Source organism: Leptopilina heterotoma, unplaced genomic scaffold (genome assembly GCF_015476425.1).
Source record: "Leptopilina heterotoma isolate Lh14 unplaced genomic scaffold, ASM1547642v1 Lhet_285, whole genome shotgun sequence".
In the NCBI taxonomy this organism is placed as follows: domain Eukaryota; kingdom Metazoa; phylum Arthropoda; class Insecta; order Hymenoptera; family Figitidae; genus Leptopilina; species Leptopilina heterotoma.
In genome coordinates this window covers 294,461-309,065 of record NW_025110992.1, presented here as the reverse complement: position 1 = coordinate 309,065, position 14,605 = coordinate 294,461, and the positions used below count along the sequence as shown (strand labels likewise).

The 14,605-nt window shown below is 31.5% G+C and overlaps 1 protein-coding gene across 2 annotated transcripts in view; it reads right to left on the bottom strand.

The window, feature by feature from the left end:
* LOC122504196 (ETS-like protein pointed) overlaps positions 1-14,605 on the bottom strand; it is a 184,637-nt gene that overhangs the window by 129,702 nt on the left and 40,330 nt on the right. The gene's annotated exons all lie outside the window — the stretch shown is intronic.

Sequence of the window (14,605 nt, the reverse complement as noted above, 5' to 3'; positions counted from 1 at the left end):
GCGGGATCAATCGATCGACTGGTCCATCGATCGATTGCACGCACGGTTGCGGTTGCATATTTCACACAACATGCAAAACCTTCTTATGTATATATGCATCTGTTAGGTTTCGGTTCTTGTCTTTCACACGGAGCCGATTCGATCAATTTCTGTGTGACTTTGACTTGATTTCACCTCCCATCTTTTCAAAAGCATAAGCAGAAGAAGAAAATTAAAAAGCCTCTTTATAGAAATCAAGGAACTTGAAAATTTCAAGGGTTTCACAAACAAAACCACAGAACTGATGCTCACATTTCTTATTTCAAATTCTCCTTTTTTTCGCCAAAATTGTTAAAATGTTTTTAAGAACATACACTGTAAAAAAAGGGAGTTAAATTTTAACTCCCCCGGGGGGTCTATAAAAGTCGCACCCATTGGGGAGTTAATGCCAGGGGAGTTAAATAAAGAGAGTTAAAATTTCACACCCAAATGCTAACTCCCCAAGGAAAAAATAACTCGCGCGGGTGTTGAATGAAGGGAGTTAGAAATTAACTCTCTTTTGGAGTTGATTTTTAACTCGAAAAATTTAACTCCCGAGTCCGTTAACTCCCTAAATTTTTTACAGTGTAAGATATATATTTTAAGAACTATAAGAGATAGAGTCACACAGACCCTGTGTGTGCTTCGAGGGTTAAATAATTCTGCACTGAAAGACATGCTTTGCAACTATCCACAAAAAAAGTTTGTCTGGAATGTTATCAAAAATTACACTACCGTCCGTGAGTATCAGGACGCCCCTTTTTTCATGAGTGGAAAAATGCTTAAAACGTAGAAAATAAGAATGACAAAAATTTTTCGTATTTTTTTCCTGAAAGCTAATGAAATTATGAAAAGACTGACACCTGATCGAAGAATTTTCGTTGACTATTCTGTCAGACACAGAAAAAATACTGGATTTCGCATGCTTTTCGTAATTTTTTAATTTCTCGAAAACTAATTAACTTTTATTAGCGCTCTTGGTCTTGTTTTAATCTCTATTTAATGTAGAATCTAAATTATTAACTGGTATTGTGAAATAAATTTTTCCAAAAAAATTTGAAACCGTAAAAGTAGGATTAAAAAAATTCAAAAAATTATCATGAATATTAAAGTGTCAAAAAGGTCAATGTAAAATACCCAGGCGGAAATTTCCCACTGGCAGGGTACCGCGCCTGTACAGACGTCGGTAAGACTGTACTGGCATGGGTCCGCCTGACGACCGGAGCGGTGCAGACATTGTACTGGAACCTGACAATGTCTTGTAGTGGCTTCGCGCCTGGCTCGGTACAGATTTGATGCCGCCGACCAACCGGCGTTGTACTGGCATTCGTCCGTCTGGCAACCAGGACGGGCCAAATTTTGTTCCGAAACATGACTTTCTACTGGCGTTCTACTGGCATTCGTCCGCCTAGCAAGCGACGCGGGCCAAATTATATTCTCTATTGAAAAATAAAATAAAATATTTAATTAACTATGCATGGTGCATGTTAATTAATATTTATTTATAGATCATTTGAAGCATTTTTTACACATTTTACATTTTTTTTACACATTAAAATTCTAAACGCTCGCAGTGGGATACGAAGCCCAAGCCTATCCTAATCTACGCACCGAAGTCTATAATACGCTAACCACTACGCTATTCGCTCGCTTGCGGATGTGAGCAAAACAACGCCAATATACAATACCGCTAAACAAAAACTTATATATAAAGTAAATAATAATTTTTACTCAAATATTTTTCAATATTTTAGCATTTTATTTATATTATGCAAATAAATTTAAAGTTTTATTATATTTTTACACTGTTAAAAATTTTTGTTCCAAATTTTATACAAAAATGTTTGAAGCAATTATCATATACAATTTTGAAAAACTACAACACACATTTTTAAATTTAATACAAATTTTCTTATTAAATTTTAAAACACATTTCTTTAAAATTTTCAAATTATTCTTTGGAAAATTAATACAAAGTGTTTGAATGAAATTTCAAATAGTTTTGTTTGAAACTTCAAACAGTTTTGTTTGAAATTTCAAACAAATCTGTTTGAAATACCAAAACGATTTAAATATTTAAATGAAAAATCTAAACTGTTTATATTGTGTTTTGATATGTTACAATAAATGTAAATTAATTAAAAAAAAAGTTTTATTGGCATTTTTACGGAAATTCGACACTACGATTTGAACCCTTAGTCGTATATAGTGTTGTCTGTGTATAGTGTGTCTTGTATGGAGCCATCAACCTTGGGAGCTGCGCCTAGACGCGCTCGACCAAGGGAGGCTATGAAAATCTCTTGCAAAGTATCAGTAGTGAGAAACATGTGGACCATTCCCTTTTTTTGACTTCTTCTAAATTTCTAAAGATTCAATATCTTTAAAATTCTTCACCAACCGATTCTTGTATTCTTTACTTTTTTTCTCTTCACGTTTCTGTTAAATTTATGATATGTATTAAGATGTTTCAGAAATATTTAAACAATACTTTATGAACAGCAGATTTTTTATGGAAAAATATTTTTCTATTTAATTTATCAGTTTTTAAATTTTAATCTGTACAAAATATCTAACTATATTAATTAATTATATTATATCATCCAAAATGTTTTATTCTCTTAACAAGTTTTGGCAAATTAAACTAATTAAACTGATTAAAAAAAATTTTAGTTATTTCAACATTTGAAAATGTATTTACTTATAAATAATGTTTTAAACTAATTTAGAGAATTATTAAACACATATGTTTTAAGCAATTTCGTATAAAAACTCAAAAAAATTTTAATTAAGTACTTTTCAATGAAAAAGTTGTAAATTTACTTTCAATATTTTAAAACATATGTGTATTGAATTATTTTACACATAAATTTTTCAAACACTTTTTTATGAAAAGGTAGTAAATTTACATATTTTTCAAACTTATGTATTTGAAGTTAATCCATACAAAATTTTTGAAAATTTCAAACACTTTTGTTTGAAAATATTGTAAATTTACAAATTTTTCAAACATATGTATTTGAAGTTAATCCATACAAAAATTTTTGAAAATTTCAAACACTTTTGTTTGAAAATATTGTAAATTTACAAATCTTTCAAACTTATGTATTTGAAGTTAATCCATACAAAATTTTTGAAAATTTCAAACACTTTTGTTTGAAAATATTGTAAATTTACAAATTTTTCAAACATATGTATTTGAAGTTAATCCATACAAAAATTTTTGAAAATTTCAAACACTTTTGTTTGAAAATATTGTAAATTTACAAATCTTTCAAACATATGTATTTGAAGTTAATCCATACAAAAATTTTTGAAAATTTCAAACACTTCTGTTTGAAAATATTGTAAATTTACAAATCTTTCAAACACGCGTTTTTGAAATTATTTCATATACAAAATTTGTAAATTTTCAATCACTTTTTGTATTAAAGTATTGTAAATTTACAATTTTTTTTAACAGTGTATTTAATCTTCAATGTTTTTAATATTTATCTTTATTTTATTATTTAGGAATAATTAGTTGAACACTTCACTTTATAACTATTCGAAATCAATACAAAATTAACTAAAACAAATATTTGTAACTTACTGCGTTTCATTTATACTTTATAACTGTTTTTAAAAAAGAGAAAAAGATGAATGTAATTAATTTGAAAGAAATATTAAATATTAATTAACATTCACCTTGCATAGTTAATTAAACATTTCTTTTATTTTAATTTTTAATAAAGAATATAATTTGGCCCGCGCTGGTTGCTAGACGGACGAATGCCAGTACAACGCCGGGTGCTTGGCGGGCTGAAACCTGCACCGAGCCGGACGCATTTTGCAATAGAATGACAGTGCGAATGTACTTTCGGCTCTTTAAAAATTAATAATACAAAAAATGTTTAAAGCATGATGGATTAAATTTATTATTATTATTAATTTTTATTATAAAAAATAAAAATAGCAAAACTTGTCAGATTTTAAAAGATATTTTTGGTAAGATTTTTAAAAGCGAATTTATAAAAAAAATTATCCTATATAAAAATAAAACTAATTTGAAAACTAGTAACAATTACTATATTCTAAGCATATTCTTATTAATAAATTAATTAATTAATAATTTTTAATTCACTTATTTATTGATTTATTATCAATAAATAAACAAATAAGTATAATATTAAATAAATCCAATCAAATTTATTTAATATTACTTATAATTTATTTATAATAAATCAATAAATAAGTAAGTAAATTAAATCAATTAATATATTAATAATAAAATAATTTATATAGTTCTCAGCCGGTAGAATGTCTGTACCGCTCGGGTCGTTAGACGGACGAATGCCAGTGCAACGCCGGTTGCGAGGTGGTATAAATTTTCATCCGGCGGTCGGATTAAATCTTGTACCGCGCCTGTACTGCCGATAGTAGAAAGACTGTACCGAAAGTCAGATCCAACTTTGTACCGCGCCAGCAGACATTCTCATCCGAATCGGTACAGACTGCCTGCACTGGCATTGACTCTCCAATTCAACCGGCGCGGGCGCTAGACGGTTGGACGATCCGGTATTCGTCCGACTTTTCCGCCTGGGTATGTTCATTTCATAGATATAATAAAATTCAAAAAAGCTTTTTAATTACTTAATTATTTAATTAAAACAATTTTTTTTTTTTCAAAAAGTGTCAATCTGTTTTTCAAAATTTTTTTATCCGCGACTTTCACAGTTTCAAATTTTTTTGGAAAAATTTATATCACAATACCATTAACTAATTTAGATTCTACATTAAATAGAGATTGAAACAAGATCAAGAACGCTAAAAAAGTTAATTAGTTTTCGAGAAATTAAAAAATTACGAAAAGCATGCGAAATCCAGTATTTTTTCTGTGTCTGACAGAATAGTCAACGAAAATTCTTCGATCAGGTGTCAGTCTTTTCATAATTTCATTAGCTTTCAGGAAAAAAATACGAAAAATTTTTGTCATTCTTATTTTCTACGTTTTAAGCATTTTTCCACTCATGAAAAAAGGGGCGTCCTGATACTCACGGACGGTAGTGTATATTTATAATAGTCGCATGCTTTCGGGGTTAAAAGAAAAAGAGCGAAATATTGGGAGTTAAAATTTAATTCTCCTGAAACTTAATATCGATACCTCTGTTAAAAAAACCATTCTCACGTTGCACCTCTAAAACAACCGGACTGTTTTTTTTTCTCTTAAACCTTGTCATATTTAATTTTATACATTTTTTATTTAGAGTCCATTACTTGCAATGAAATCTAAACACAATGTAAATGATTATTATTTCATTCAAAATATTTTGTATTTTAAATAAAAAATGCATTAAAGAAAATATTACGAGGTTACGAAAAAAGCAGGTCGGTTGCTTTAGAGGCAGCATGATTTAAATAAATGTTTCTCTGAGTGCAGAACCACGGGAGTATGGACTTATAAAATAATACATAATTGCAACCTTTCTCCTATGCTTTTTCTTCTTCTGCTTTTTTAAAATGAAAATTGAAGGCAGTTTTATCGAGTCCATTTCGTCGAGCTGGAGGGGACGGAGTCGATGATCGCCCAAACAGAGTGCCGTTGATACTTGGATAGACATCGCGCGTGGGACTCAGGTAAACACACTACAGTAGTGCGAGATCGTATTGATGTCAAAAACTGCATACAAAATATGCTTAGCTACTGACCGTGTCTTTACTGGCAAGTTTTTTTAGATTTTAGATTTGAAAATTTAGAAACTCGACATCAGATTTTGACGTGCATATTTAAAATCAACAAAGAAGGTCCCCTTTGCGATAAAAATCTTCTTTTCTTATCTGTTTTATTATTAGCTAGAAGCAAAATTGACACGACTCATATCGTAGAAATAAATCGGAAAATATTTTCCCAACACATTTATAAGTTTCAAAGATTCTTGTCAGTTTTAAAAAATATTTCCAGCTATTTCAAACCTTCGAATCAATATTATAGTGACAGCGGATAAAAACTAACGTCAAATGAGAACCATTACAATATTTAATCTTATATTCTCCGTCGATTACAACAGAGTACAAGAATCATGTCTCGTCGAGATTTTTCAGTTTACTTCACAATCGCAATGTTTTAGCATAACCTAAGTGGCGCATTATTGTCAACAATGAGCAGACAATAAGCTCAAGAGCTTCTAATAATATTTTAGCCAATAATTAATGGCTAACACGTTGAATCTCTGCATTTAGAATAGTATTTCTTAATAGATTTGATTAATTTTCCATAATAATTGAATAAGTTTCCAACTATGAATTTAAAAAGTTGTATTGACTACCAAATACTATTTTTTAATTACAAAAAATTAGTAAAATAAATTACACAAACAGGGTTAAATTAACTAAAATGTTGAACTTTTTCGGCTAAACTTTTGTTTATGTTTAAAAATAGAAAGTGCATCTATGAAGTGGATTTTTGTGGAGGGCACACAATACATAATGATTCTTGTATCTCAGGCACGTATGAGACGACGGACCCCGTTCATCCGGTATCTGGTTGTGGAATAAATTGAATGTATGTCCTTTCCTACGAATACGAAGCGAGCAGAAGAGGAGCTTCTTAGAATGACAAAACGTCCCTTATCCCTTCCAAACACAAATATAAATATGCTGAATGCATGACAACCGAGAGATGGGCGATCATCAATTCCGTCGCGTGAGGGGAAGTAACCAGGAAAAGACCCAACGCAACACCAGTTGTACCCGAACTCGAAGCTGGTAGTGCGATCGAGTTGTCGTATTAAACTGCCTATTGTTTTACATACATATAACTAACAAAATAGAAGAAACTTTAAATAATAAATAATTGTATGTTTCTGTTAAAAATGTTATTAAGAAAACAGGGGTTTGGCACCCCGCGGTGCTACCTTCGCAGCACGGATCTAGGTCCCCGGCGCATGGTGGGGAAAAGAAAGAGAGAGATATCTGACTTAAAAGTGAGGCCCCAAAGTTCAATTTCCATTAAGTAACATCCAAGGCATCGTATTTTCCCTCTTATAGTCTTTTAAAAATTACTTTTCATATTTTTTTAATATATATCTTCATTTTTAGAAGCAGAATGATATTTATGGCACTTGTTTCTATAAGGGGTCGTACACTTCGCTATTTCTTACGGTCAATAGGAAAAATGGTGGCTAATGTATATATATAACATTGCTAACGAGATGGGGGGAGTTTAAATTTTCAAAAAAATGTCTTACTTAGTTTGTGTATGACTCCTAACCAATTTTAAAAGTCTGTAGGTACACGGAGAGAAATCTGCTGCTAATACACTGGAGCTTCACTTATTTTCACTAAGTCCAAACAAACTGAAAGGCAAAGTCGCACTTATTTTCACTCTGAAACGTAACATTCGAGTTGATTTGATTGGTGGATTCTTTAACATCAACCAATGAGAACGCACGGAGAACCATTTAACTGAAAATAAGTGAGACTGGAAATGGTGAAAATAAGTGAGACTGAAAATAAGTGAAGCTCCAGTGTATTACTCGAAAGAGCACATTACTTAAATTGCTTAACGTTTCTCTTATATTTTTAGCATGGATTCATATACTTATTGTAAAAATACTTTCAATGCAATAAGCATAAGAGACAGTAGCTAATTTTGCACGAAATCTTTATTATAAATACAAAGAGAACGTGCTATAAAAGTATTAAATTCTTCTTATAAGAATCGCTCGAACTCTGACTGATTTTCAGGCGGACTTTATACAACACAATCTTACCTGTGTATACGCACATATAACTCACACACACACACATATATTTCTCTGGACAGTTTTGTCGTCTGGTAAAACATTATATATTATATGTAGTATTTAATACTTGTTGCTGTTATAAAAAGATAATATTTATTTAATAGTAAGTATATTAGTTAAAAATTATTGCATTTTTATTCATGTTTGAATATATAAGCAACATGTCAAAATTGTTAGGTTATGTTATTGCAAACGTCACCGCTTTGTACGCGTTCCGTTCCTCGAAACCATCCAGAGAAATATATGTGTGTGTGAGTTATATGTGCGTATACGCAGGTAAGATTGTGTTGTATAAAGTCCGCCTGAAAATCAGTCGGAGTTCGAGCGATTCTTATAAGAAGAATCTAATACTTTTATAGCACGTTCTCTTTATATTTATAATAAAGATTTCGTGCAAAATTAGCAGCTGCTTTTTGTTTTTATTGCATCGAACTCTCCATTACTCTCCGTATATAAATTATTATAACCTCAAGCTAAAATTCTATTCAGCAGTGACTAATAAAATTTGTAAAGATTCTGCAAGCAATAATAGCAACAGATTTCTCTCCGTGTATAAACTGACAGTGAAACTTAAAAAAATTTTCGTTTTTAAAAGTCGAAACAAATTTCCCTATTAGTATTAATTTTTTACACCACACGGAGAAAAAGGATTGTTATGTTGACAAAAAGATTGTTAATGTAGAACTAACAAATTTATTTTGTTGTCCTAACAATTCAAACTTTTTCTAATAACAATAAATCTGTTGAGGTAACAAAAAATTTTGTAACAACAAAAAAAATTTGTTAGTTCTATATTAACAATTCTTTTTTCTCTGTGCAATATAACAAATTTTCGCTTAAATCTTAATCATTTAATCCAAAAAATGCTATTAAGAAATTTATCTTCTAATTACAGTGGAATCTCAATTATCTGAACTAATTTAGGCAGGACCTGGTTCGGATAATAGAAATTGCAGTTACACACTAAAAAAAAGTTTTACTTTCAGCCTCTTTTTGAGGCTAAATTTAAGGTGTAAACGGAGTCAGCCCCATTAAACAAGGACATACTTATGTGAAATACATGGGCTGAATTTAAGGTGTAAACGGAGTCAGACTTTTTTTCCCTGTGTATTTTATTTTATATTTATGGGGAAATGATTGTTAGTCAATAAAATTTCTTTATTTTTATGAGATATTTGTACCAATACACGGAGAGAAGAATCAAGCGTTTGTAGTATGGAGACTTCCTATGCTAATTTTGTATGAACGTCCTGCTAAAGAGGCATGTTTTTATACCTCAGTTGCATGAAACATATACTAAAAAAGCATGGATCTCTTGCAATCGTAGTATACTGACGTCCCATGCGTTACAGGTAGAACTTTTATGCTGATAACGTAGAAATTTATACAAATACAGCAGAAGTTTTACGCATATTGCGCATGTGCATTCTTTTACGAAATAAGCTTAACTGTCCATACTACAAACGCTTGATTTTTCTCTCCGTGTAGATGTCAAAATTGAGTGTTTAAGATGACAAAAAAATTTTCAGCTTTTCAGTTCAGACAATTTTTTGGTCGGCCCATAGTTGGGCCAACTTTTACAAAGTCGGTCCAACTTCTCGTGCCAGAGGTTGGGCCAACCATACAGATGATAACGGCGACCGTCTAATGGCGACGATGGTTGGCCCGACAACTCATAAGGAAGTTGGCCCAACTTACAATGCATATGTTGTGCCAACTATACATTTCAATGGTTGGTCCAAAGACTGAGGCCAAAGTTTGCACAACTTTAGATGCGTAAGTTGGGCCAACCACAATTTTCAACTTTAACAGCCAAAGGTAAAAAATTATTAAAAAACTAAATTATTTAAACAATTAACAGGTTATTATTAGCGGGAACATCAGATATAACCTTTACCTATTATTATTACACACAATCTCATACATACATTTTCGAAAATATCTAACGCTCGCTGGGATCGAACCCCTAACCTAACGCACCGAAGACTTATACACTGACCACTACGCTACGCTCACATGGGAGTGCATAACACAAAATGTATATTAAAGCTGCAACAGTCGGGCCAACCGTGGCCCAGAGTTCGGCCAACCAAGAAAGTTTAAGTCATTTAAACTGCATTTGACAAAGTTTTGCCAACCGTGCCCCAGAGTTCGGCCGACCAAAAAACTATAAGTCAATTATACTGCATTTGACAAAGTTTTGCCCACCGTCGGGCCAACCGTGGCCCAGAGTTCGGCCGACCAAAATAATGTAAGTCAATTAAACTGTGTTTCACATAGTTTTGCCAACCGTCGGGCCAACCGTGGTCCAGAGTTCGGCCGACCAAAAAACTATAAGTCAATTATACTGCATTTGACAAAGTTTTGCCCACCGTCGGGCCAACCGTGGCCCAGAGTTTGGCCGACCAAGAAAGTTTAAGTCAATGAAACTGCGTTTCTAGAGTTTTGCCAACCGTTGGGCCAACCGTGGCCCAGAGTTCGGCCGACCAAAAAACTATAAGTCAATTATACTGCATTTGACAAAGTTTTGCCCACCGTCGGGCCAACCGTGGCCCAGAGTTTGGCCGACCAAGAAAGTTTAAGTCAATGAAACTGCGTTTCTAGAGTTTTGCCAACCGTTGGGCCAACCGTGGCCCAGAGTTCGGCCGACCAAAAAACTATAAGTCAATTATACTGCTTTTCTTGAGTTTTGCCAACCGTCGGGCCAACCGAAACTGAAAGTCTTTTAAACTACGTTTTGATGAGTTGTGCCAACCTTTGTCGCCAAAGTTGGCCCGACGGTTGGTTAAACTCTGCATTTAATGGTTGGCTTGCAAAGTCGGGCCAACTGTGGGCACTAGTACTTGCCAACGTTGGGCAAACTCTGGCAACCAAAACTTCGCTTGCCAAAGTTAGGCCAACCTTGGGCCAACCTTCAAACTCTGGCGGCCAACCTAAATTCGCACCTGGGTGTTTATTTAAAATAGTAATAATTTGATTGACTGAAGGTAAACAAACCATTTTTAAATGTGATTTTTAAATTTAGAAATCTATAATATCTTCAAGCTTAAAACATAAAAGCACTTTGAGTTTTAATTTAAGTTAACATTTTAGGTCATCAATTCGGCAATTAAAAAAAATTATGTTTGAATAAAATATTCCATTTTGTTGTACAGTGAAGTGAAAGAATAAATTTAATAAATTTTTCGTTCGATGAAAGAATTTGTACATCTGAAGTAAATTTTTAGTTGAAGTAAACAAATGTTTGGCAAATGTGTCGCAATGCATTGTTTGGTTGATTCAAACAAATTTTTTCTGAGTGTAGAATTCTGTATGCACCAAAGTTTCGTAGATCATGTTCGAACTCTCTGTAACTTCCGAAGTTCTTAAAGTTTCAAGCTTCTAAACTCTGATATAAAATTTTGCCTTTGTCACATTTTGTCCTACACTTGTAAAAAATTTTTATAAAATTTGATAATAACTTTCTTTCCGTGTGATATTGCGCACAAGTATTTACTTTGTCTAGCGAGGCTGGCTCCATTTACACCATAAATTCAGTCTCAAAAATAGCTAAAATCACGACTTTTTGTAGAGTGTAGAATCGATCAATTCAAAATGCAATAAAGCGTTAATTCAGAAAATTGTGCTATATGGTGTCTATTCATTTGTTTGTGTAAATTTAATTTTTAATTCCAAATGACAGATCTTCAATATTTTTCATTTTTCGATAATATTTTGTAAAAAAAATTACAATGAATTGATAAAATTATATTGTTTGAATATAATCATTATATGGACTTTTAAAAATTAAATTAACCTTTTTCGAAATCAATGTGAATTAAGACTATGTTGGACAAACAATTGAATAGACACCATATAGCACAATTTTTGAATTAACGCTTTATTTCACTGGCGATCGAATAAACACTATATTGACGGGGGGCGTCGATTTGTTTTTCTACATCAATGTCATTAAGTGACAATGGTCTGTCGCGATCGTTACAGAAATTCTCGGTCCCAATTGCATTATTCAAGAAAGATCAAACGAGAGAGAGAGAGAGAGAATTAACTATCTGGAAAAAAATAAACGACGTTGTTGTTAACGCGTTTATCACATTGTGCAAAATACACAACCTCGACTACTTTTGTCAGTATCATTCGAAATTAAAGAGACGGTGGTTAAAGTAAAACTCAGTTTTTTCTAAGTTCCGCCCTGTTTTTTCTCTTACAATATAATTATTTTAAAGAATCATTCACTTTTTAGTGGAATTTTGAATTCACTTGATGAAAAGAATATGACAATTGTAAACCAAAAATTCAATAAACAAACTTATATTTTACTTATTTCTGCATGTCAGACTATTATGACATAGTACCTTAATTTAAAATTTTAAAATTTTATTTATTTTAATTTTTTGAATATAAAAATTTTTTAATTTATTTCAATTTTCTTAATTATAAAAAATTAAATTTCTATTATTTATATTTAAATGATGGTTTTACAGATTACTTACAATTTCTTTATTTACGGCATTCAACGACTTAGGCATTTCATGAAATGCATTTTATATTTGGACGTATTGTGTAATTTTATTTAGTTTCACAAAATGCATAATTGGCTGTAGCACTTCATGAAATGTCCAAAAATGTTGGACACATTGTGAAGTAAATATTTTTTTCATAATGTGGCTGCACTTCATGAAACGTCTAGGCATTTCATGGGGACGCATGAATATTCCCCACATTGAACTTGCAACAATTTTTGTGGTATCGAAATAAAAAACTTAATATTTCTACTTATCAGAACTGCATTAAATTGAGTTTTCTTTTAAACAAATTCTGATCACAAGAAATTAGTATTTGAAGAAATATTGTAGCCTGACAGAATTTAAATTTAACCATATTTTGGTGTACAACCATTAATATATAGTTGAAATTATATTTAAAATAATTTTCATTTAACCAAATTTTTATTTAACCATATTTGTAGGCAACCTAATTTTCGTATGAGTGAATATCCAAAACACCGAACTTATAAAAGATTGAATTTTTAAAACTTCGAATTTCTAATCTAATGACAAGAATTTTTTCGAGAGATGAAAAATGTGAATTGGTGCAACGTGAAAGTCTATAACTTGAACAGAAGACGCTGACAAAGAACATGCGAGCAGACCACCGGATGTAATGTCAACCCTTCCGTGACGTGAGCCCTGTTCCACAGTGTAATCGTGATTATTTATTTCTAATAAAGCATAGAAGCCCTTCGATAAAGTCCGACCCCCTCGGTTTCCGGTTCAAAAAAATATATTGACAAAAAATTGGAAAATAACACTCTACATTTCAACAAATTTTTCATTAAAAATTGCAATTGAATTCCTAAGAAGTTTTAAGACTTTCAGTTCACAAGCTTTCAATCTTTAAATTTCTAAGTTCTTTTAAGAGTTAGACCGTACATTCAGATTCTCATAATATTGTCAATCTCTAAATCATAAATCTTAAGTCCTTAAGTTTACCAAAAGACACCAAGTTGTTAAAGAAATGTTAAAATTATAATTAAATTTTATTATTACATTAAGAAAAAACATTTCCTTTAAAATGCGAATAAATTATGATTTAAAAAAGTTATTAGAATAGAATAATGCCTTATCCCATATACTTAATTCATAAAATCTAATGGAAATTGAAAATCTCGGAAAATAATTAAATTAATCTTTTCTCTAACTTATATTTAAAACTTGGTACCTTATTATGTTTGCATATATATATGTATATATATAGAGAAGATAATGTCACTGATTTATTAATTTAATTTATCAAGATTGCAGACACTCTCTCCAGGGCTATTTGAGTTGCAATTTACGACGATCAAAATAATTTCCGGTTTGATTCGTCAGTCTGAGGAAAGTGCTAATCTTTATCTCAACTTGAAATCAATGGTAAAGTTCATTAATATTTAAATATGTCATTCATAATTGTCCCGAGGACTTTGAAATAAATTAAGCAGCACTCAAGCAAAAATAGCGTACATTTATGATATCATTAAAAAATAATTTCTGTCTAATTTCAAAATTATTATTGATTAAATTTAAAATACGAAATTCTAAAAACCTGAAAAATCGATTTTGCACCAAAAAGCTACAAAAATTAAAATCATGATTAAATTGTAGATGTATATAGTTGATTCTTTACGGCCAAAGTAATTGGTGCCTTGAAAAAATCTATATACCAAAAAGTTAAGCCAGTAAAATTGAATAATTTACAAAAATGTAAATTATTTTGAGTAATTAATTCAGAAATAGATAAGAAAAACTGCCGGAAATAATGGAGGAATGAAGAATCCTTTCCTGTTTTTTCAGATAATCATGACATTTCCAGTAATAAACCACACACCAGCATAAACGAATATTTCCGCTTTTAATTGAAAAAATGATCTCAAACTATAACAAGTGAACTGTTCGTAATGATGTTTTTACCCCGCAGCCATTCCACTCCCAAGTCAAAGTTGACAATTCTCATGAAAGTGAAGTAAACGAAAGGGACATTAGTCGTTTGTTTACGAGTGTGATTCGCAATATGTACGAAGAAAGTTTACACAAGTGTGTATAAAAAAGTAGCGCGTAGGAATAGTTGTCAAAGCAAAGGAGAAGAAGAAGAGGGAAAATATTCTAGTCGCTTTGGTCAGTAGGTGGTAACTCTGAGTAGGTATGTGAGTAAAACCATTACAATAAAGGAGTTCGCATCAGCGTAAGTGTGTCGTCGACAAATTGTAAGCACGTGTATTACATATGAAATGCAAGAGAAGGGAAGGCGGGGGCGTCTAGTGGGGG